At 41.8% G+C, this 25,047-nt stretch overlaps 1 protein-coding gene across 2 annotated transcripts in view; it reads left to right on the forward strand.

Annotated features, from left to right (window-relative positions):
- The first annotated feature begins 2,943 nt into the window (after positions 1-2,943).
- Positions 2,944-25,047, forward strand: part of PIANP (PILR alpha associated neural protein) — a 40,624-nt gene continuing 18,520 nt past the window's right edge. Inside the window, exon 1 of one of the 2 annotated variants that reach the window (XM_058169926.1) lies at positions 2,944-3,204. The gene's annotated coding sequence lies outside the window, so the exon portion shown is untranslated. Of the gene's footprint in view, positions 3,205-3,314; positions 3,398-25,047 lie in introns of those variants that run through there. The other variant, XM_058169927.1, reaches the window with a different exon arrangement.

Genomic DNA, 25,047 nt, shown 5'->3' on the forward strand with positions numbered 1-25,047 from the left:
TATGCAGGTTGGAGAGAGTGCCAAAACCTTGACCAGGCGCTGACCATATTCCTGGGATTTCATTTTCTGAAAAAAGTTTCTAGCCCCTATGATTTTCCTGTGTGTTAGTTTTGGTGAGATGGCATGGTGTGTTTCTAAAGGTAACATACTCGCTGGGTTTTTTAAGCAAGGTTTAAGTCAGCTAGAGGGCTGCCACTGTTTCCAGGTATCTTAACAGAAGCAGAGTAAATTATAATTATCACCGTTGGCTTTCTGCAAAGAATTTAGGGGAAATTAATTCAAAATGCACACAGAGAATAAAAAGCATTGTAAAGTTGTGATAAGGTGTATTAACAAACAAAGTAGGCATTGAAAGATTTGATAAGTCTTCTACCCCCAACACAGCAAGCACAGGGAAGGCTGGAGGGAAAAAAGCAGCAAAACAAAACATTACAAAGGCTCAGCTTCCTGCTGTATAATCCCCCAGAATGCTTTTGGGTCTGCTGTGGGCTTCAAAGCAAGCCCTGCCAGCTAGTGAATGTATACATTTTAAAAAAAAATACAGATATTCACCACCATCGCAAACATTTTTAAAAGGCATGGCCACTCTGCAAATGGAAAAGAAGCACAGCGCAGAACTAACTGGGCAGTGGCAGAAATCAATGATCCACAGATAGAAGTAGGAGTAGTGGGGTGAACTGGGGCACAAAAAAAGGCAGAAAATTTAACAAGAAGCTAAGAAAGGGGAAAAGTAAAGCATTATACAAACACACAAGTAAAAACTGGATGCAGCAATATTGGACTAGCCATGCTTTTAGTAGTTTAAGAGAATCTTTTTATCAAGCACTGTATCACAGCTTCTCTCTCCTTAGCATAGATCTGCCCCTTGTTATTGGCATCATTATACAAAAACATGGATTTTTGTTTACAATTTTCAAGTCACAGACCATCCCTGTGTTTGGAGAGAGGGTTGTGATGTGATGATGGACTTGATCCTTTGATCCTTAATCACAAAGTTAACATCTGCAGTTTTCATCATGGACAGTAAAGTTGTCCAGCAGACAATACTTCCATATGTGCACAAGTGTTTAGAAGAAAATCAGATATGATTAAGCTGCAAGTGCTCAAAAGACTAGGTAAACTGCAAGTTTGCCAAACAATACAGGTATAATATATATTCCCCAAAAGGCCATCTGTTCACTTTTCCTGTTTTTAGCTTGATGCCTTAACCATTAAATAAAACTGGCTCTACTAATGGTATAACTAACAAAATACTGCAGTGGTTCATCATTCCTTAAATACTCATGGCCCTGGGGTTTGTAAACATGTGTTTGGCACTTTTACACTGCATTTTTAATACATATCTGAAGGGTCCATTAGGGACAAAGTAAAACGATCCAACTACTTCTCACTCTCCAAGAATGACATAGCCTCCCTCAAGTCCTGGTGATTTCAATTTTTCGTCGCCTCAGTACCTTGTTTGTTTTTCTACTTTGCGGTCTAGCCGACGGCTCTAATATCCTCTTGAGATCTCCTGTCCATGAAGGAGCCAGGCCAAACCTCACTTGATTACTGAACCCAGAAGCTCCAGCTAGGTAGCGTGAAAGCCCGGTGTCTTCCAATAACAAGTTCGCGAGATGCTCATACCGGTATTTTAGGGGAACAAAACACAGGATTGAAATCCTTCCAGTATAGGCGCAGGGACCGGGTCCATTCAGACTTCGGCCTCGCGTTGCAGGTTCCTTGCTCGCTGCTGGTGCGCACTCGCTCCGGCATTTCTTCCCACGGGGAAGGCTGGAAACAGCGGGTTACGAGGGCTTGGCAAAGAAACAACGGAGGGATGCTTTGGGGAAAAATATTCCCTCCCACGGCCAGCGCTTGGGAGATGGTTCTGGACAAGTGAGGGTGGGGTGGAGGCGAGAGGCGAGGCTGGAGATTCGGAACTCAGCGGAGGACCAGAGGAGAAACGATTAGCATTTGTTGCGCAAAAAAATCAGAACAGCGGAGGGACGGGAGTCGAAGAAAGCGCAAGGAAGAGCCGGACGGTCGAGCTCGCTCTTCCGTTTAATTGCTGCCTCGCCTGCCCCCCTCCGCCCGTTCTGGGTCTCTTCTTCCCTTGGCGAGAGGAGGGGGCTTCAGCTCCAACCCTTCCCAAGCGGAGAAGCTGGCTTGGAGGTTGAACCGAGACAGTTTCAGCCACAGGTGCTGCCTGGTATGTCCCTTGGAGACGCCTCGCTCCATAGCAACGCAAGAGAAAGAGGCTGGACTGCCGGGGAGGATCTGAGAGAGAGCAGGGAGAGGGGCGCCGAAATGAATCTGCGAGACTAGCTCGGGGGAGTTGGCGGCGGGAGGCGGGGGGGGGGGAAGGGACCCAGGGCAGTCTTCCTACAGGCGGATCCTTCTGCCAGAAGTCCCATCCGCGGCTGAAGTCAGTCTGCTGCCTAGGAAAGGGGGATGCCCGGCCCCTTGGCCCTGGACGGAGAGGGGGAGGACGTCTTCATCGTCCCCAAAGCCAAGAGGGCTCTCTGGCGTGTGGACGGGAGGCTGCTCACTTTGCATGTGCTCAGAGTCGTGCTCTGAAGAATCCGCCTCTACTTGAACAAACAAGCGGTCCTTTAGCAGGAATGAACCGGGAGGGAGGGTTTTTCTCCGAGGGGAAAGGATCATTGCTTGCCAAGATATTAGCCCGCCACACAGGCACGGCCGTCCACAGCCGTCCAAGGGAACTTCGAGCGGTGGGAGGGCAGCTCCCCCGCAAGCGCTACTACACGCCCTTTCCTCAAAGGTGGGACCCACGTGCTCTGTGCCCCGCACCCGAGGATCTTCCCCTGCATCCGTAACCCCGCCTGCCCCCGAGCCCCGCCGCTCGCCGCTCGCCCCTCTCTGCCCGCCGCTGGGCCGCCCGTTCGGTCTCTCGCCAGCAGCGAGAGCAGCAGCCACCCCACGCGCAAGGCAGTCGCTCGAGGGGGCGGCCTCTCGTGGCACGCAGAGCAGGACTTAGCCAGCAGTCGGAGGGTTAACAGGGACCGAGGTGTGAGCAAACCAGACAGAGAGACGGACAGACAAGACAGCCGCTGCGAGGGAAGAGGCTGGAGCAGTCGGCCCGCCGCCGCCGCCTCTGCCTCCTTAGCCCGCCTGGCCATGCAAGGCGACGCCAGTTGGGAGAAGGAGAGCGGCAGCTGGACTCTTCCGCGGCTAGCCGGGTCCCTAGACTCGCCCGCCAAGGTGAGTTGGTGGCTGGCTCGGTTCTCCGGGCTTGGAGGAGGGGAAGGCAGAGCTCGCTCGCCCGCCCGCTACTGCCCGGAGACTGCGAGTCACTCACTCGCGGCTCTTCTCCTGCTCCGTCGGCTTCCTTTCTCGATCCGCCGCCGCCGCCGCCGCCGCCTGTTTGCACAGGAGCTGCCGCCGCTCCTCGCAGGTCAGCGTTTCCCAAGCGGGGCTGGGCGGCATCCTCGGGGGCCAAGGGAGTGGGGAGAGCCGGGGGACTTGAGTCGGGGGGCTCCGGTCCGGCGCAGGAGCTCCCTGAAGAGCCGCGGGGAAGGGAGATCGGAAGGGAAACGCGGGTGAGTGTGTGAGCCCGGTCTCTTCGGTGGACTCCGCGGCTGCCTTCTGCGGGGTTTTCTGGTGGGGAAAGATGTCAAGGCTGACCGTGCGGGGGGAGAACGCGGGGCGTCTTATCGGGGGCTCTTGACGGGCTGAAGAGGAGGGACGTTCTGTTGTGTATCCTCTGTGTGTGCGTATGTGCTGTGAAAACTGGCAGAAATCGAGGATGATCTCTGCGATAGGGAAAAACATGTCCCTTAAAGAACGGGGATTTGGCAACCCTTTGGGCGGTGATACTTAGCAGTCTCTTCTAGCCTTTTCCAGCAGCCCTTGCCAATCGTGCCCTGAGCCTATCCCTTGTACACAGACGCCCAAGATCTGCTGTGCCCAGGAGCAATTGTGGTAAACCGGAAGACAAACAGACACAACACAGGAGTGTGAGGCAATTACTTCACCACCTCCGCCCCAGCACCCAAGAGAATGTGCCACATAGGTCCTGTCCACCTGGCCGTCCTTTGGGGACATCTCAAAAAGCTTAATAGCTTGTGGATGCAGATGGAAATTCAGACATCATGCAGGTTTAATCCTCACATTTAAACATTCGTTTTTCTTAAAGAAATGAAAATGCTTTAGGCTTCCAGGATTTTCATTAGACTCTAGGTATGCTTGCTTAGCACACCTACATTACTCCCAAGCAGTTAACATGGAACTTATTTGCCCAAGGAGATTGCAATGCAGTGGGCTACAACTTCTTTCCTCCAAATCTCTGGCAGAACAAAACCTGTCTGGTGTTTTTTAAATCAAGTTCACATATTCCTATAGTCTGCCCTCCTACAATCTCCTGATCCCAAACTCCCTGGAGGGCTCTGGGTTGGAGAAGGCTATTCTAAGCCATCTGATTCACTCTGGACCACTCTTGTCAGTCCTTGAAAAACATACTGTTTTCCCCACTGGGATTAAAACACTTTCCAGCTTCTCAAAACAGCAGCAGCAACACCATTGTAGGGTGAGAGACCACCAGGCTCTCACTATTCCAGCTCGAAAATATTGCTGAATTTCTCTAAACAGCACATTAACTACTACCACCATGAAATCGCAGCCTGGCTGTCCTTTGAATAACACAACAATTTTATTCCTAGCCTAAGATCCCCAAGCCTCTTTAAACCTCTGTAAGAGTTGCCTGGCTGGATCAAAGCAAGGCTCCATTGTTTCCAGAACTGGCTAGCAAACGCCTGGGAACCTCTAACTGTGGAAGTTCTCAATGGCTTGTCTTAGCTACACTTGCTTTTTGTCCTTTATTAAACAAAGACTACATTAAAGATGATTGCTTGCATGTGGCAATGTGGTGATGACTCCTGCAACTTTATTATGTGTTAGTTAAAGAATTCCTCTCCATTTCTGCCCCAGACTTACTGCCAATTAATTTTATGGAGGGAAAGAAATTTTAAAGAAGTTTCCTGATTACACCCACACCTCCAAGCAACATCATCTTAGGCATCTTTTTATATTATTTTGTTTATCCTCCTTGGCTACATGGCAGGATCTATTGCAGCAAACCTCACTGGCATATTTTGGCAACTGGCTTTTAATACTCCTACTAGTCTTGGTGAAAAGTAACCGTTTGCCCGATGTGGGATTTGGAAAGCTGAATCCTGCTTGCCTTTTCTTGGCTTCAGAGGCAGTTTTGTTTCTGCCCATAATAATGTATTTGTGTAACTATTGAGCATCCGAGCAACCCATGGAAGAAGCAGAAGGGAGCTGAAATGGAACTCAAGTGGTTTCCTCTTACTGAGCTTACAAGAACGATGCTCTTCCTCAGACATTTTGATATCTGAAGCAGAACATCCGAATGGCACACTTCTTCCTCCAAATCTCTGGCAGAACAAAACCTGTCTGGTGTTTTTTAAATCAAGTTCACATATTCCTATAGTCTGCCCTCCTACAATCTCCTGATCCCAAACTCCCTGGAGGGCTCTGGGTTGGAGAAGGCTATTCTAAGCCATCTGATTCACTCTGGACCACTCTTGTCAGTCCTTGAAAAACATACTGTTTTCCCCACTGGGATTAAAACACTTTCCAGCTTCTCAAAACAGCAGCAGCAACACCATTGTAGGGTGAGAGACCACCAGGCTCTCACTATTCCAGCTCGAAAATATTGCTGAATTTCTCTAAACAGCACATTAACTACTACCACCATGAAATCGCAGCCTGGCTGTCCTTTGAATAACACAACAATTTTATTCCTAGCCTAAGATCCCCAAGCCTCTTTAAACCTCTGTAAGAGTTGCCTGGCTGGATCAAAGCAAGGCTCCATTGTTTCCAGAACTGGCTAGCAAACGCCTGGGAACCTCTAACTGTGGAAGTTCTCAATGGCTTGTCTTAGCTACACTTGCTTTTTGTCCTTTATTAAACAAAGACTACATTAAAGATGATTGCTTGCATGTGGCAATGTGGTGATGACTCCTGCAACTTTATTATGTGTTAGTTAAAGAATTCCTCTCCATTTCTGCCCCAGACTTACTGCCAATTAATTTTATGGAGGGAAAGAAATTTTAAAGAAGTTTCCTGATTACACCCACACCTCCAAGCAACATCATCTTAGGCATCTTTTTATATTATTTTGTTTATCCTCCTTGGCTACATGGCAGGATCTATTGCAGCAAACCTCACTGGCATATTTTGGCAACTGGCTTTTAATACTCCTACTAGTCTTGGTGAAAAGTAACCGTTTGCCCGATGTGGGATTTGGAAAGCTGAATCCTGCTTGCCTTTTCTTGGCTTCAGAGGCAGTTTTGTTTCTGCCCATAATAATGTATTTGTGTAACTATTGAGCATCCGAGCAACCCATGGAAGAAGCAGAAGGGAGCTGAAATGGAACTCAAGTGGTTTCCTCTTACTGAGCTTACAAGAACGATGCTCTTCCTCAGACATTTTGATATCTGAAGCAGAACATCCGAATGGCACACTTCTTCCCTCTATTAAGTAATATGAGAGATCGTTTGCTAGAGATTTTCCTGCAGAAGAACTTAAAAACGATGGAAGGAGTTTTCCTTACACCAGGAACGTGCTGGTTAACTGGTCTCCTACAGGTCAGAATTCTTCCTTGTTTTGTCAGTTTTGACAGTGACAAAAATCTCATGGGGGCTGAATTCTGAAAGTAGCTCTGTTGGACTAAAAATTTAGCATGCAGAGATTATTTTAAATATTCAAAATGCAAATCCCAATACATTCCTGGGTAAATCACCAAGTGAATAACAGTAAGTTGGGTTTTTTTCCCCCAATATACCTTTTGTCTCCAGCTGAATTTTTTGCCTGGCATTGAATTTTACATCTTTATCTACTAAATTAAATATCTGTTTTCCCTTGAAAATGCAGAGAAATTCTGAAGCTTAGACAAAAACGCAAAACGTATAGATAAATGTTGTTATGTCAGGAAACTGTCAGTTCTGGGATTAATAAGGGAAAGTGACACCTCACTCATCTCCCCAGATTCTCAGAGGATGTTCAGGAAGCCTGCAAAAGAAGGTGCTCCAGTTGATTCTATACAAATGGATTTTCAAAAGCCTTTCAGAAAACCATTCTTCAAAGTCTCTTCAGAAAACAAAGTCATCCTAGAATAAGAGGGGCTGTTGTTTTGTCAGCTACTAATGGGGAGGTGGGGAGAGATTTGGTTGAGCTGAGGATCCAAGCAACTGTATTTCCAGAGCATTGGGCTGACCTTCCTCCCCACCCCCCAGTTATGTTTTGATCAGGGTCAACTTTAGCATTTGGCAAAATCTGGAGTACATTTTTTTTTAAAGCAGATTCTCTCTCCCCAACCCAGCCCCACACATAATTGCTTTTTGGATTTTCTGCTTAATGGACCAGTATGCCTCCCATTCCTTCTCTGTTTGTTAGGGCTGCTATGCTGAAGAGCAGAGTGATAAATGAGTAAGAAATCAAGTGGGATTCTAAAAATATGAATAGGAGAGTAGAAAGGAAAGCACTGAACAAAAGAAAGAAGGAGGGAGAGAAGGGAGAGAAGGAAGGAAGGAAGGAAGGAAGGAATATTGAACTGGAAACACAACAGGCAAAGCTTTGCACTTGAAAACAGATTGCTGTCTCTGGAAGGTCATTACACAACTGGGTGACTTTAGCAATAAAATGGCAGATGAAACTCAGTGTTAGGCATTGCAAAATGCTAGGGGAAGTGTGAGGAAAGAATCCTTATTGTAAGCATCTTCAGAGTAAAAGGATGCATATGATTTGTGGATGCTAAAATCATATGCTGCAAATGTTGTAGAATTTGATTTGTACAAAATGGGAACAAAGATATAAAGAAAGGCAGCAAAAATAGTTTCCATAAGGTTTGAGACTAAAAAGATATTTTCGTTGGGCTAAATGACCAAAAGAGTGGAATGGATATTATGAAGTTAACAAGAAGCAGTTGTTAATTTTGCTTTGTTTGTAATATGCAATAAAACAAGGCAATGCCTGTCAAAGCACAGAGCGGCTTTCAGTTCAGTTGGATTTGTGAATGAGTTGTTGCCACAAAGTATTATTGTATTGTGGGAGAAATTAAAAAAAAGAATTGGCAGCACAATCTAGTATTCATCTACTCGGAAAGAAGAACCTTTATATTGAAACTTGTACCTAGCAAAGTGGGAATAGGATTGTAGTTTCAATAAAAAAAAATTAGAGAAAAATAATATCAATAGAAATTAGCTAGTCTAATTCAATGTTTTTTTAAACCTTGGCAACTGTTAAATGTGTGGATTTCAACTCCCAGCCAGCATATAGTTCATACATTATATTAAGATGGTGTGCCCAAAACCTTCCATCTCAACCAGGATTGTTTGATGTTACAATATATCCCTGTTTCTGATTGACCTACCTGATTCAGACTAATTAATTTAGACTAAAACATATGAAGAACAGTTACAGGAACTGAGCATAGCTAGTCTAGTGAAGAGAAGGACCAGTGGAGACATGATTGCAGTTTTCCAATATTTGAGGGGCTGCCACAGAGAGGAAAGGGTCAACCTATTTACTAATCACCTGAAGGACAAACAAGGAACAATGGATGGAAACTGAACAAGGAGAGATTCAACCTGGAAATAAGGAGAAATTTTCTGACAGTAAAAATAATCAACCAATGGAACAGCTTGCCTTCAGAAGTTGTGGGAGCTGTATCACTGGATCAATCTCTTTCAGGAAGAGATTGGACTGCCATTTGTCAGAAATGGTGTAGGTCTCCTGCTTGGGCAGGGGACTGGACTAGATGACCTACAAGGTCCCTTCCAACTCTGTTAATCCAGACCGTTAGGAGCAGCTCCCATATATAAAAAGTTGGCAAAGCCCACTCATTTGTCTCAAAGCATTGATAATGGTACCTAGTCTGATAAATTGCTCATTTGGAAAAAGGTGACCAAGCAAAGATCCTAAAGCAATACTATATAAAACTTCAAAAAGGTAAGTTTTTCATATATGATGAACAGTTTGCCTCTTAACATGCCTTTGGAAAGGTGCAGTGGAATTGTGTTCAGCGACTTAAACTAATAGTCTAGTTTGTAACTCTGTTCAACCAGGCTGGCAGCAACACCCAGGTAAATAATGGCAGGTCTATAGACCTGTTTATGTGGGGGGGGGGTGTTTTTGAGTTAGTCTTGAGCCCAGTCAACCACCTGGAGAAGTCTGCAGTTTGCTTGGCAACATTTTCAAAAGTGGTTTGTTCTTGCCTGCTTCCTAGGGCCGAGGGAGAATGACTGGCCCAAGAGCTCCTAGCTGGCTTTGTGCCCAAGACAGGATTAGAACTCACAGTCTATCAGCCTAGTGGCTGAACTAGTGCACCAAACTGGCTCCCTTCTAGGAATTACACTTAAATTTTTGTACTGAATAGCACTTCTGAATACTCATATTACCTGTAAAACCTCTTTCTGGAGAGCCAGTTTGGCCTAATGATTAAGGCAAAAGGCTAGAAACCAGGCATTCTAGTCCAGGGGTCTCCAACCTTGGCAACTTTAAGACTTGTGAACATCAACTGCCAGAATTCCTCAGCCAGCTTAGCTGAGGGAGTTGAAGTTCACAAGTCTTAAAGTTGCCAAGGTTGGAGACTTGTTCTAGTCTGTCTTAGCCATGAAAGCCAGCTTAATGACCTTGAGCCAATCACTCCGACTCAGCCCACCCACCCCACCGGGTTCTTGTTGAGGGGAAAATAGGAGGAGAAGGAATGTGTGTTGGATATGTTTGCTATCAGGTAGAGAAATATGCTGGTGGTTCTCATATTGTGGGGAGAGTCCTGAGGAGAGATGGGAAGTTGTTGATTTTTAGTTCAGTTCCTGAAATGGAATCTTTTTTCCAGTTGAGTTTTTCCTGGTGCCTTCATGTATATGTCCCCATAGTTTTCTTGTCAAAAATAATAATAATAAAGTAGTTTGCCTTGTCCTTTTCTAGGATGCCTTTCAACCTCCTAGTCAATGTCTACACCTTGGGAATTTCCTGGACGTTTGACATCTGAATATTAGACCTGATTCTGTTTAACTTCCCAGCCTAGGTCGATTCTGGTGTTGCTAAAATTCTGTCTTTAAAGCTGCAGTCCCAAACCAATGTAATTGGGAATAAACATGCCTGCTTAACAGAGCTTAGAGAAGGGACATGGTGACTAATTCTTATGTCCCACTGGATTTCACCCGCTAGACTGAGATGTAGGGCAAGGTTCACCCTCCTCTATTTCCTCTCACCTACAGGCCTTGGCCAAATGTTTTATTCCACTGACTCATCCAACAAAGAAGATGAATGAGTTCATCAGTTACCTCTCTTGAAAGACATGAAAAAGGGAGGGGGAATTAAATAAATAAATAACCTGACTTTATCCCAGTTACCTTTGAAGAATGTTCGGTTATCCTACAATGAAGAACACATGAAATTAATTGAAATTGAGAAAAGATGGAGAAAAAACACTAGTTTAGTTGCTCTTTGAAGGAGTATTAGAGAAATTAATGGTAATCCTAGTCTTGGCTGCTATGGTGGCTAAATAGAACTTCCATTAGATAAGTCAATTGCTAAAGGAACCAAGCTGGCCCTCTATTAGGCAATAAATTAAGATGTGATGGGGTGAAAGTCGGGTCACAGGTTAACATGATTTGCACAAACCATTCAGTCCAGTCTGCGGATACTCTAATACACCAGTAAAAAGAAGTCTCCATGTCTATGATTCCTATTTTGTTTGTTTGTTTTTTAGCAGAAAAGCTGGGATAGGTCTTGAAGCAGATTGTAGGAAAAATCCCATATTTATTGCATATTCTGAACATTTCTGGAGCAAATGCTACATGGACATGGACATGGGCATAAAAAAGAGGGCATTTTAAAATGATCCCAGTTCTGAAAACAGTAAGCAGAACTGACTTTCTCTTGTATGCCCTCAGGCTGCCTCAGATCACATTCATACCACTTTTTAAAAGCTTGGAATGGAGGAAAAGTTTCTTTGGTAATTAAATCCTGGATTCTTATACAACAGGAAGAAAGTTTGTTCCCACAGTAGCTATTCAGTGTGGTATTACCATAGTTGGTTCATTCAGGTTAGTTCCGCAGTTTTCACCCCTCAGTCACCCAAAAGAATATTGGAATGCTTTATAGACACATTCGACAAACATTCTCCCAAATGTTGGAATGAGGGAAACCACCAGGAACGGCAAGAGACCAAAAATGATCTCTCCGGCAATGAAAAGATGGGTAACCAAACCTTCACTCAGTTAGGGACCTATCCTTGAGTGATGGCAGCTTCTGGGACAACAAAAATCCCCTTGTTTTTGTTTCATGCAGGAGGGTGGGAGAAAGCATTGCTACCTCAGAAAACAGGTTGGGCCCTGACTGAGGGGTGAAAACTGCGGAACTAACCTGAATAAACCAATGATGGTAGGTCAGATGTTGTTGTGTATCCCTTGAAAGTATTTCTCCAGCGCTTTCTGTACAAGTGGTGTTCATTTGGCCATTTTAGAAAAATCTGAATTACTGGCTGTCAAGTTTTCATACTTCCTGTTTATAAATATCCAGTGAGAGCTGTGAAGGTAGCATAACATCATAGTTGTCAACACAGGCTTTCTTTCAACAGCCACAACCATTGTAGGTTGCAGTGTAGAGCCTCTGTGTGTGTATGTGTTGTTGTTGTTGATGGTGGTGGTAGTGGGGAAGGATTACTAGCTCGCTTGAGCCAGAGGCAACATAAGGCAAAAGAGCTCTGCGCTCTGCTTATATAAGCTGGGAAAATCAATCTAGGCAGTTTGAAAGAAGGATTGTGAGACTGATCAGAAAGTTATCCAATACTTCCTCTAGGTCCCCAATGGCAATATTCAAAAATCAGTTCAGCTGCCCAAGAAGGATGAATACAGTGGCTGAGCACTCATGAGCAAAGGCCAAAGCTGGTGATTCTCAGGCCAAACAAATCTGTTTTATAAATATTGAGCAGATATCTGCAGTTCTCAAGGCCAAGAAAAAGAACAGCCAAGAGTCCATGAATGTGAACAGGCAAAAGGAAAAGACCTAAAATGTAAACTTTAAAGCAGACCTATGCTGCACATTGGGCTTGCTTTCTGCTTACTGCAGTAGGCAGATTTTCTGTGCATATATTACTTCTTTCTTATCTGCAATAAAGCAACTTACTCAGCCATGTCATGTCTGTGAAGCTTCTGTGGTTAGCAAATTCCTGAATAAAAGGTTGAATGTCAGGAGTGCTGAGATTTATTACCATGCCTGGTGTGAAGCCTGACACAACGCCAGATTGGTTCAAATGCTATGTGCAGAGGGGCTGTCCATTTTTATGGAGCATCTACACTGAGATTGAAAAAAAGTTTATGGATGCCAGAAGACGGCAATTTACATTTTTTGGAGAGTAAGGGCTGTAGCTGCAAAGTTGTCACACGTGGTTTGCATTAAGGTTTTTTTCCCCCCTAAGTGCCCTGAGAGAATTTGGGGAATTTTCTTGTTTTGTAAACTGATATTATTGAAACTATTTTAAGATTTACATTATAATTTTCATGTGCTAACAGAAAATTATGAGGATCTGTTGCTCACCTTTGGTAACTATAGCTGCAGGAGTTTCTGTTTTTGCCTATCTCTAATTTACATTATTGATTACCATTCCTTTATGTTTTCCTTGGTTTTTAAAATTTATATTAAAAGTTCACAGAATCCTTTTAATTAAAAGAATGGAACAGAGACATAATTTCACTTTAGCATCTGTGTTTCATCTTTTTCATTTGGAAGACTGACATTTTAGGTAATTGATACTACTATAGCTCTATAAATTGCCTTATCTGTCAGGTCTGTTGTGTTTATGGTTGGTTGCACAGTCAACCAGCTGTTTAGACTGGATTTGACATTTTTATCCACCTATCGAGTATTATTTTTATTGTAGTTCGTCCCACAGTCAGCTAGATGTGTAGACTGAATTTAGCATTTTTATCTGCCTGTTGTGTCCTTCCCAAGGATCTGGGGTAGGCAAATGTTGTTGTTTGATGTTGTTAAAGGTATTGTCGCAGCATGTAAGCTATTCCAAGGGAAGCTGTAATTGACTGATGGTGATTGTGTGAATGGGGATAGTGTTCAAGTAGTTTATTATTTCAATTTGCACGGCTCAGCTCCATAGCAGCTCTGAGCTACAACATTTGTAGCAACGAAGGTAAAGATTGTAGCAATGAAATTCATGTTTAAAGTCAAAATCCAAATTTGTGCTAATTAATTTACAGGACAAAAATTAAAATACTTGCATGCTTAAATGAAGCAGCAGCACACACACACACACACACACACACACAGAGTGCTGACCTTGGAAAAGCATTAAGTGTAAAAGCTACAATCTATCAGGATTCCCAAACTTCTCTATTCTGACCCATGCATTTTGTAATGCAAACTCTGATGCAACAGTGAAATGTTGCTCCCCTTTTTTTCATGGGCATTTCTGTGCCATAAAATAATAAAATAATTAGAATCTGACCATATCTTCTCAACTTTAAGAAATTTTGGAAAAAAAATAGCTTATATTGATAAGCTGCATAGTGCAAACATGACTTCGCAACTAACAACAACAAAATAGTGCAATTCCCTTTTTTTGGAAAAACTGAAACAGGCATGGGAAAATCAGCACATCTGGACAGAAATAGCATAATTTATTTCAAATGTATTTATTTATGCATGTCTCAGGATTCAAGTAGACTAAAAACTAACTACTGTACTTTCTTTCATTGACAGAGTGATAAATCTAGGTAAAAGCTGATGCAATCAGAAAGCATTTCAGGAAACTTCATTTGATACGGCCAAGCCAGAAAAATCTACTCTAGGTTATCAATTGACAATTCATTACGCTCAGCACACAATTGACTCACCAATAATATGGGATAGTGAAGCCATAATTTGCTTCACACTAATGAATGGTTGGTTTAACCATAGTTTACTGAATAAATCACAAATGGTTGTATTTGCATGTTATCACCTACGGAAGTTTTATTTGCTTAAATTAATAGCAGAGAATATAGATTTGAGCAGCTTGTCTCATTCTAATTCTATCAGCTAAGAACCCAAACTTATGCTAGGTGGCAAAGCACCTATCTTCTATCAAGAAAGTGCTGCTTTTAGTTCTCTGTTCTGTACACATTCACATATTAGGAAACATATAAAATTCACACGTTTTATGAATCCATGCTTTATATAACCATGGTGTTACTGGAAAAAAAATCCATTGGCTGACTTTGAACGTGAACTAAGTAGAGTTGCATAATCTGCTAAGCCAAAGCCACAATTTTGGCTTAACGTTTCATATGAATTCATATTTGAGCTTAACCAATGTGAGAATCCAGCTACTTTGTGCAGATTGTGCAGAATATTTATCAATAATGTTATGTACTTAATGCACATAAAGTACACTATTATTATGTTCTTTAAAACACGATTGCCACTTAACTAGAGATGGGCCTTCATTAAGTTTATGATCTAATACAGGTCCTATAAACTGTCTTCAGTTTCACAGATGACTGGCACAGATTTCATCACTTGTTTTGCTCTTTAAGAACTACATTTTTACTCTTTGGGGCCATAAAGAGAGGCTTGTAGGATCTGTGCTGGAAATGAAACCATAAGAGAGAGTAAGATTTGGTGTTAGTTTTCCTTCCAGATTTTCTTGCCATTTCTCATGACATAAAAGAGGAAGAAGTTATAACCTGGATGAATTATGAAGCCATGTATAAAATCTATTGTAAAATACAGTGTTAGGATGTCAAAATACAATATATACAGCTCTGTAGAGAGAACAACACTCCAACTGACACACTAAGCCTCTCATATATCAATATATTTTAATGTGTTAAACTACATTATTAAACAAATAATAGCATGTTTATGATTTTAAAAAGGGACATGGAATATTTTTCTTGTAAGAATTACACCCCTCCCTAAAGTGAGATGTCTTTTGCAGTAGAAAATTATAGCATCATCAAATCATGGCTGGGACACTAACATAGAAGCATACTGCAGGCAGGTTTTACGTTGCTACAGTGATGACTGAGCGATGCTATAAATTCTTAGTGTGGACGGGCTCTGAGCATGTTGAACCCAGCCAGGCCTAAGAAACCTGAAGGGAATTTCTATGTGCAATTTTCCTGCAATTTAACAGGGTATGATTTAAAATTCGTAAGCAGAACAAAAACTTATTTCTTTAGGTCATCAGAGGGCGACGAGAAAAGGATAGATGATGTATGTAAGGTAAAATAATGAAAGTAATAAATAAAACATGGCAGAAAATGCACATATTCATGTATTTTGGTCAATGAAACAGAAGAAGTCACTGACAGACAACAAGGTTGCAGCCAGGCAGGAAGGGGATGGCTCAGAGTTCATTAGAGCAGGGGTTTCTGACCTTGGCAACTTTAAGCCTGGCTGGGGAATTCTGCGAGTTGAAGTCCACCAGGCTTAAAATCGTCAAGGTTGGAGACCCCTGCATTGGAGAGCCAGTTTGGCATACTGGAGACTGTGAGTTTGTCACACAGTATATATAAGCATAAGCATGAAATAACTATACAATATATAAGCATATATATAAGTATGAGTATGTAATAACTATATTAATTGGATATTTATTTATTTATTTATTTATTTATTTATTTATTTATTTATTTATTTATTATTGATTTAATTTATATACCGCCCTTCTCCCGAAGGACTCAGGGCGGTTTACAGCCAAATAAAAACAAATATTACAAAAATTAAGAAACATTTTAAGAAGCTAATTCGATCAGGCCAAAACAGACTAAAACTATAGGAAAACCCCCGTTACAACTACATTAAGCTAGCCCTGCGCAATGAAACAAAAATGTCTTTAGCTTGCGTCGAAAGGTCCGGAGGTCAGGGAGTTGACGTATCCCCGGAGGCAGCTCATTCCAGAGGGCAGGAGCCCCCATAGAGAAGACCCTCCCCCTGGGGGTCACCAGTCGACATTGTTTGATTGACGGCACCCTGAGGAGACCCTCCCTATGGGAGCACACGGGTCGATGGGAGGCTATTGGTAGCAGCACGCGGTCCCGTAAATAACCCGGTCCTATGCCATGGAGCACTTTAAAGGTGGTAACCAACACCTTGAATTGCACCTGGAAGACCACCGGAAGCCAGTGCAGCTTGCGCAGGAGAGGTGTTACATGGGAGCCTCGAGTTACTCCCTCTATTACCCGCGCAGCCGCATTCTGGATCAGTTGAAGCCTCCAGGTGGTCTTCAAGGGGAGCCCCATTACAGTAGTCCAGGCGGGAAGTGACAAGGGCGTGAGTGACCGTGCATAGGGAATCCCGGTCTATGAAGGGACGCAACTGGTGTATCAGGCGAACCTGATAAAAAGCTCCCCTGGCGACGGCCATCATATGCTCTTCTAAAGACAGCCGTACATCCAGGAGGATGCCTAGATTGCGCACCCTCTCCATGGGGGCCAATGACTCGCCCCCAACAGTCAGCAATGGAGTCATATAATGAAAGGAAACAATAGGACAGGAATGGTAGGCACGCTTGTGCTCTTATGCACGCCCCTTACAGACCTCTTAGGAATGGGGTGAGGTCAATAGTAGACATTTTTCGGTTGAAGCTTTTCTAAGTTTCCATCAGGCATGAAGGCCATTGGGTGACTGTGGGCCAATCATTCTCTCTCTCTCAGCCCATCCCATCCCACAGGGTTGTCATTGTGGGAAATAGGAAGAAGGAATACTGTTTGCCCTACTTTGGGTCATATATATTAAAAAGGCAGGATAAAATATTATAATAAAATAAGTACAAGGAGGCAGCAGAATGGAAGAGACAGAACTATTCGTCCCAGTGGCACACTGCCTGCCATACCAAAAAAAATCTTCATTTCCAAAACATTTGCATCAGTAAGTTACATCAGGCCATACTTCTTGGATCTGCACATATAGTACACTGATACATTATGACATTCTAGGTTCCTGGAAAGAACTCAATGCATTTGAAGGCCAACACTAGCTAAAGAACTGGTAGCTGTGACATTTTTTGTGTATATATTAATAATAATAACATTATCAAACAAAAGTATTTGACTATTCCATTTCCTTGTGAAGATCTCGATAGATGGATAAAAATGCCAATTCTAGTCTAAACATCTGGCTGGCTGTGTGACCAACCATAATAAGACTACAAAGTTACAAGGTCTGAAAACCAAAATTAAAAGACTATGGCATAAGCTGACTGTGGTGGTCCCAGGACTATCAGCATACTGGAGGCCATACCAAAAAATCTTAGAAACTATGCATTGACAAAATTTCCATCGATCAGTTATAAAAGACCATGCTGCTTGTATCCATACATATATTATGTGGATACATTATACCAGGGCAGTGGTGAAATCTGAACTGGTTTGCTACCAATTTGCTTGCCGCGCTTGCACGCTGAATGCCAAATGCACATTGCATGTGCATGTGCAGTGCGCACCAAAAGAAGGCTTGGGAAGGTAAGTAGAAGCGAGGAGGGGATCAGCTGTGGCACGCGATTTAAACCCCGCTGTATAGCTGATCGTCAGAAATAACCAGTTCGGAGGAACCTGTAGCTTTTTTAAAAAGGCCGTAATAGCTCAGGCTGTTAGTAGCCTGTTATTAGAACACAGTAGCCTGCAATTACTGCAGGTTCAAGCCCGGCCCGAGGTTGACTCAGCCTTCCATCCTTTATAAGGTAGGTAAAATGAGGACCCAGATTGTTGGGGGGGCAATAAGTTGACTTTGTAAATATACAAATAGAATGAGACTATTGCCTTATACACTGTAAGCCGCCCTGAGTCTTCGGAGAAGGGCGGGATATAAATGTAAATAAATTAAAAAAAAACTACTGGTTCGTCCAAACTGGTAGCTTTTTTTTTTAACTACCAATTTGCTCCAACCAGTAGTTTTTACAACTACCGGTTTGGAACGAACCAGAGTGAATCATTAGCATTTTACCCCTGCCCCAGGGGTGTTACACTCAAGGCCCAGGTGCCAGATCCAGCCCGCGAGGTGCTTAGATCTGGCCCCGCAGAGCCACCCTGGAAATGGTGAAGGACCAGCCCATGGTGCCTCTGCCAGCCAAAAAGGGAGCTCATGAGGGTCATGTGTGGCCTCTCTGAGCTCCGTTTTCACTGGCAGGGGGTTGTAGGAGGACATTGCAGCCAAAAACGGAGCTTGGGAGCCCATTTTCACAGGCAGAGCATTCGGGACACCACTGGTGCCCACTAACACAAGTGACGTCAAGCTGGCCACGCCCACCTTGACCACACCCACCCCAGCCCCCCCGAGGTCAAACACAAACCTGATATGGCCGTCAATGAAATTGAGTTTGACACCCTTGCATTACACCATCCTAGGTTCTTGGGAATAACTCAATGCCCATGAAGACCAACATCATCTAAAGAACTGGATATGACTTCACATTCTTGTGTAAATAATAATAATAATAATAATAATAATAATAATAATAATAATAATAATAATAATAATAATAATAATAATAATAATAATAATAATATCATCAGCACATACTCAGCCCATGCAAGAAGATTGTACAAGCTAATTATAAACAATGATATAACGTAGTTGCCAGAATTATTCACTGGAACTTCTGTAAAAATTATCATGTGCTAGTAATAAAAAACTGGGGGAATATGTCATTAAAAAGATAGTTGAAAATGATCAGGCAAAAATATTGTGGGATTTCTGAATACATACTAACAAATCTTGGCTCCTAACACACCAGATTTAACTGTGGCTGAAAATAAGAAAGTGTTGATAATTGATGTTGCAATGCCAGGAAATAGTAGAATACAAGACAGAAGATTGGAGAAGTTCACAAAGTATCAAGATCTAAAAATAAAAAATGAAAGATTATGGCATAACCCGTCCTTAGAGTGCCAGTGGTTATTGACAGTGGACGCCATACCAAAAAAATCTTGGACATCATTTAGAAAATCTTTGCATTAATACCAATGGCCACCTTGCTGGGATCCTCACATATACTATGCCACACATATACACATATACTATGAGATCCCAGGTTCTTGGGAAGAATTTGATGTTTATGAAGGCCAACATCAGTTAAAGAACTGGCAGCTGTGATCTCATATTGTTGTCTGTATATACAGTAGTAGTATATGTGCAATGAAACATAATAATAACTCATGAAAAAGTTATTACCTGACCAGTACATAAAAAATGGCAGACAAATAGATAGCAATAAGGTTAGGAGCAGGAAAATTGAAAAAAGAGACGGAGAGGCTAATTCTGGCTGCACAAGACCAAGCCTTAAGAATAAGCACATGCAAAACCAACATTGAGAAGACAGCAACAGAGAGCAAAGGCCACCTCTGCCAAGAAGCTGAAGAAACAGCAGACAGCCTAGTTTGCAAGAAGATCACACAGATTGATTATAGAAAACAGCATGACAAAGTAGCAACAATGGTGCATTGGAATACTGTACTGTATCTGCAAGAAATATCATTTGCCTACAAGCAAGAACTAATGGGACCACAAAATAGACAAAAGTAATAAAAAATGAAGAAGCTAAAGTGTTCTGGGACTTTAGAATTCAAACAAACAAGCATCCACCACATAACACTTCAGACTTAATTACTATTGATAAGAAAGTCAAAAAAGTATGGATAGTGGTTATGTCAATACCTGGAGACAGTGGATTACTAAGAAAAAGGACTGGAGAAAATCCCAAAATACTGTACAAAGACCTGCACATAGAAGTAGAATGACCATCAATTGCAAATGCTGTCTATTGCAAAAGGCAGCTTTATTTGGAAGAGCTTACATCCTGTGATGATGCCTTTAATACCATCAAACAACATCTTGCTATCCCAGGTCCTTGGGAAGGATTTAAACGGTGGATAAAAATGGCTGATTATAGGACAAACCATAATAATTGGCTGTTTGATCAATGGCTGCAGCAAAATTTCACAAATTGACTATAAGCAACCTCATGACCAAGTTGCCAGAATTATTTATTGGAAGCTTTGCCAGAAGTTTGGATTTGAATATAGTTAAAGCTACTGGGACTATGAGGTTGAGATGTTTCTGGAAAATGAGTGGGTTAAGATCTTAAGGGACTTTTAAGATCCATAGATAGACCTTGTTCATAACACGCCTGATATAACAGTTTTTGAAAAGAAGAAAATCTGTTTCATTGATGTTGCTATTCTGGGTGATGCTAGGATTGAGGAAAAACAATTGGATAAAATTACAAGATACCAAGACTTGCAGATCAAAATTGAATGCTAATGGGGGGTGGGGAATCCATTGTTATCCCTGTCATGATTGGAGCCTTCAGAACAATACCTAAAGGACTTCCTCAATATCTCAAAATATTGAATTTATCAGTTCTGAGCATTAGGATGCTCAGAACTGATAAATTCAATATTTTGAGATATTTTACCAAACAAAAAACAAAAAACCTCCATCCTGCTTGGAATCATTTATATTTTTAGTCACTGCCTTAATTTTTAGCTCTTTATTTAGGACTTGTATTAAGCTTCCACCAGCCTTAGACAAGGGAAGTGGGGGGGGGGAGGAGGAGGAGGTGGTTGAGAAAATGATTGTTACTGGGAGATTGTTGCAGCAAATGAGATGTGAGGTATAAACTGTATGCCCAGTTACATCACTTGCTGTAACAGACTGATGACAATCACTGAAGTAAGTCAGAGATATAGAATGATGACAGCTGTCAAGCCTGGGCCAAGAACAACGTATCATTATCCAGCCAAAAGTCTTTATTTGCCCACACTGGATAGATAGAATCTTGCCAGACTAAACCTAGACTACCCTAACTTAATAGACATACCCTGGGAGAGTATAGACTGAGAGTGGCTATCCTAAATCCCTTCATGTTCTTCTCAATATCCAGCTCTGGACTATGCTGTCCCTTGTCTAACCTTCCTCCCTCCTTCCTGGGAACCTACTGCATTATTGTAGTCCATGACATCACTTCCCCCCTTTGTTGACACACTCTTCACATTGATTGACAGTAGACTTCAAACAGTGTAAGAATTATGCCCCACTAGTGCAACTGATAATACATTATGCTCTGATAATGCATAGGAGCTTGAAAGTGTTCTATGAAAGTTACATGCTCTTTTTAAATTTTTAACCTGTTAAAATATTTATGCATTTTTTTAAAAAAAAGAAGAAATGATAAAAACACAAAGCAGAGAATATGAACAACTGCGCAAAATTGATTACCCCACATTTTCCATCTTACCAAACTCATTGCTATACAAAAATCAAGACAAATGCAACATCTTCAAAAACCCCAATTCAGCATCCTACAAGGGACAGCTGGAAAATGCAACCTGCCTCTTTCTGAGCTCAGGAGGTTCCAAACACTGACTTCTTCATTTGATGTTTCTGCCATGTGTGGGAGTTGGAAAACTATTAGTAGATGCAGGAACAATTTCTTTCTTACAGAATCCTGTTTAATCATTCAGCCTATAAATAAGCCCACAAAGCTTTAAATGTGAGGCATGTACTTTGTTCTAATAGCGATTATTTTTCTACCAGCCATGCAACCTGAGAATGGATTGGAAACAGGCTTCTTCCAAAGTAGACACTTCTCCCAAAGGTTGAAAGAAACGGAGGGTTTTTATTTTCTCAACCTTATTAAAATTCATCCGGTTTAGAGGCTACCTCAGTGACTACGGCACTGCTGGGTGACATACAACTCTACAATCAGAAGCCGAAGGAAAAAATATCACTATTAATAATATCAACTTTAACAGCTCACATTAGAGTAACTGTAACCATAGCCATCAATCAAACTGAAAAAAGGTCACAAATCACCCTGCCCTGCTAGAATTAATTAAGGAGCAATATATAATTTAGAAGGCTCTAATGGCAGTATAGAGTTATGGCATTAACAGCAGGTATAGGGTTAAAAGTCTTTCTGGCTTTTATGGGAAATCCCCAATGCTACTGATGGAATCCTATGAATACTCCAAATCACTATGAGTAGTCCTCATTTAGTGACCATTCACAGTTGCAATGGTGATTTTAAAAAAGCTACTTTACAACCAATCCTTGCATTTTTTACCCTCACGGGTCTGTAAAGGAAAGCTGAAGTAAGATCATGAGCACAGTTGTGGTTTCACTTGGTAATCACTTTGCTTAACAACTAAGTTGCTGGTCCCTATTGTCTCTAAGCAAGGACTTCCTGTATTTCAGTGATTCTCAACCCTGCCAATTGTAAGATGTGGGGACTTCAATTCCCAGAATCTCCCCAGCGAGTATGGGGAATTTTGGGATTTGAAGTCCCCACATCTTAAAATTGTGAAGGTTGAGAAACACTGCAACTTTATTTATGATTACTATCTAAATAATTCTGTCTCATTGCCTCCCTCCCCACTGCAAAAAATTCTTCCTTATCACTACTTTCCATCACCCTTCTCGTGGGAATTTACCAATATTTTTGATGAAATGGATGTGATTCACGAAAGCTTACATTTTAGCCTTTAAGTTGCCATAAGATTCCAGGTTAGTCTTTCTGATCTCTCTATGGAGATAAACTTTTATCCAAGCAATCTCACATCTAAAGCTTGAAATGAGGAGCATGTATTTTCTGAAGAGTCTTTTCTCAAACACTGTTATTCCACCTTCACTTCAAATATTAATGTAGGTAAAAGGATATATGTCTGCCCAGATTCTTTTTTCCTCCTTTCCCTTGTCTTGTGCATTCTTCCCCTTTTCTGTTTTTTTGCAGCTTACTGATCTGAAAAGCAGAATCCAGAATGAAAAGTGGCTGAATGTCTTGATGCAGACGGGTGCTTGTATACAGGGCCATTCATGATGTTATTGAAACTAAATCTTAGTCAGAGGTTTTAGCTACAAATCTCTTCAAGCAAGGAGCAGAGATCTGTTTCTTGGGGTTAATCTATTATACACATACCAATAATATATTTTATTTACACTGGAGCATTTTATTGAATGCAGCATTGTGAATGCCATTGTTATAGCAGACTGTCATTGGCATTTCTAGGAAGGAGTGGTGCATTTTCCCTTCTCTCTCTAAGCTCTGTCATTGAAATTTTATTTTTCCTTTTTATGAGTACCTTTTTTTAAATTTCTGCAGAGAGAAAGTGTTTGTCCTGCTACACTGCTCAGATAGGTAGTGTGCACTCATGCATCTTTTTGTCATGGCAAAACAACTCCCTAAGAAAACCAACAAACCGGAGAAGTCCGAACAAGCTTTTATTAGTCCAAAAGAGGTTCCAGGGAGTCTCTTGTCTTTTGCACTCAGGTGAGAGAACAGCAAGAACCACAAGGTGAAATAGATATTATATGAAATGTTGATGAAAGAGAGTGAGAAGGTGAGCACAGTCCCAGAAGATGGGAAGCAGTCTACAGAAAGAATTGGTTTGTCACTGATAAAAGAAACAAGATAACCACAAAAGTGAACTTCGGTATTTTTCATGGCGTGAAAAGATTACAGATGCATTCCTTGAAATGCAACATAGCAGCTTTGATATACGACTTATTCCAAGTCTCTAATTGTTATTCCAACGAGCAACCCTTGCATTTAACTGCAGGAGGAAGAAGGAGAAGGAAACACTTTGAATCTACAGCCTCCTCTCAGTTAGGGGGCACTGAATGGCCCATAATAAAAATTACATTTGGGATGATATTACATGAGAAATAGAAACCAATGACTTCTATGAGCCTAAAGAAACATATGGCAGCATTACACATGTGCATGAGCAAGATTACATATGGTAATTCGACCACAGTTCTACAGAAAGACAGCAAGATCGTTCTTTCCTAGCAGCAATGCCCCCCAAAGCCATTATTTCCATGTGTCCTCACATTGTCTACAAATGCTTCACCTTCTGCTTTGCATGCAGCATAGAACGTAAGTAACCCTATAGAACGTAGATAGAGTGCTGAGAGATCAGGAGAAGCAGAAGGGATTGGCACCCATGCAACTTATATCATTTTAGGTTAATCCTTTCCTCAAGTCAGTTTGCCTCTTCTCATGAAAAAAACACACCTCTTTTTCCAAAGCAACAATGGAGCTCTCTCAGCCTCTGGATGTGCTTTCCCCACACCCCACCCCCGTCTCTCCCTGCCTCCCCCACTCTCTCTCTCTCTCTCTCTCTCTCTCACACACACACACACACATCTCTTTGCACAACATTATGACATGCAAGACATTGCATTGATATTTCAGCTAGTACAGCACTAAAAATAAAACCCTGTCCACAATATATTAGGAATCTGAAGGTGATTTTTGCCCATTAAGAAAAGCAAGAAAACCAAAACAGAATTAAGAAGTGAATAATTGGTAGATTAAATCAGACCATGCCATCAGAAGGAACTAGAGTTGCGGGAAGCTTTGTCTTTGAAGCTTTTAGCTAATATTGGGGAAAACAGTCTGTGTTAAAACAATGGAAAGTAACTGCCTAGGTGCTGAATGTCTACACTTGGGAAAAATAAATGAGGGGAAGAGAAAGGAGAATTAATATTCCTTCTCTGCGTATTGGGATGGGCAGATGAAACTAGAGTGGGACCCTCTGATAGATTTCTGTGCTATTCTGCAGAGGGTTCTGATTCTCAAATATCTAAAATCGCATATGCATTATGCTATTCCCTTTCAAGTCAAACAATGTTATGGGAAGCACAAAAAAAGGAGTGAGAGTAAGCAGGAAAAAAAACAGAAGCAGGAGATAAAAGACATTAAATCTAGTTTGCACAACACATTTTCCTGCACTCCTGACTCCTTTTCGAGCCATGCAAAACAGCCTTGCTTCCACCATGTTGATGCGCCAATTCATAGGTTGCCTTTTGTCTTTTAAATGTCTCACTCTTTTTCTCACTTTCTTCTCCTTCTATCAAGTAATTCACTCTTGCTCTTTATATTAATTTTGTGATTTGATCTTCGCTTATTCTCAATAACGTCAAATCCCTCTACATATTTATTTCTTACTCATTTTTTGTATTCAAACAACATTCATTCATCACTCGTTCACTCTTGACCCTATCTCTCCTTACTTT

Source organism: Ahaetulla prasina, chromosome 2, assembly GCF_028640845.1.
Source record: "Ahaetulla prasina isolate Xishuangbanna chromosome 2, ASM2864084v1, whole genome shotgun sequence".
Classification (NCBI taxonomy): Eukaryota; Metazoa; Chordata; class Lepidosauria; order Squamata; family Colubridae; genus Ahaetulla; species Ahaetulla prasina.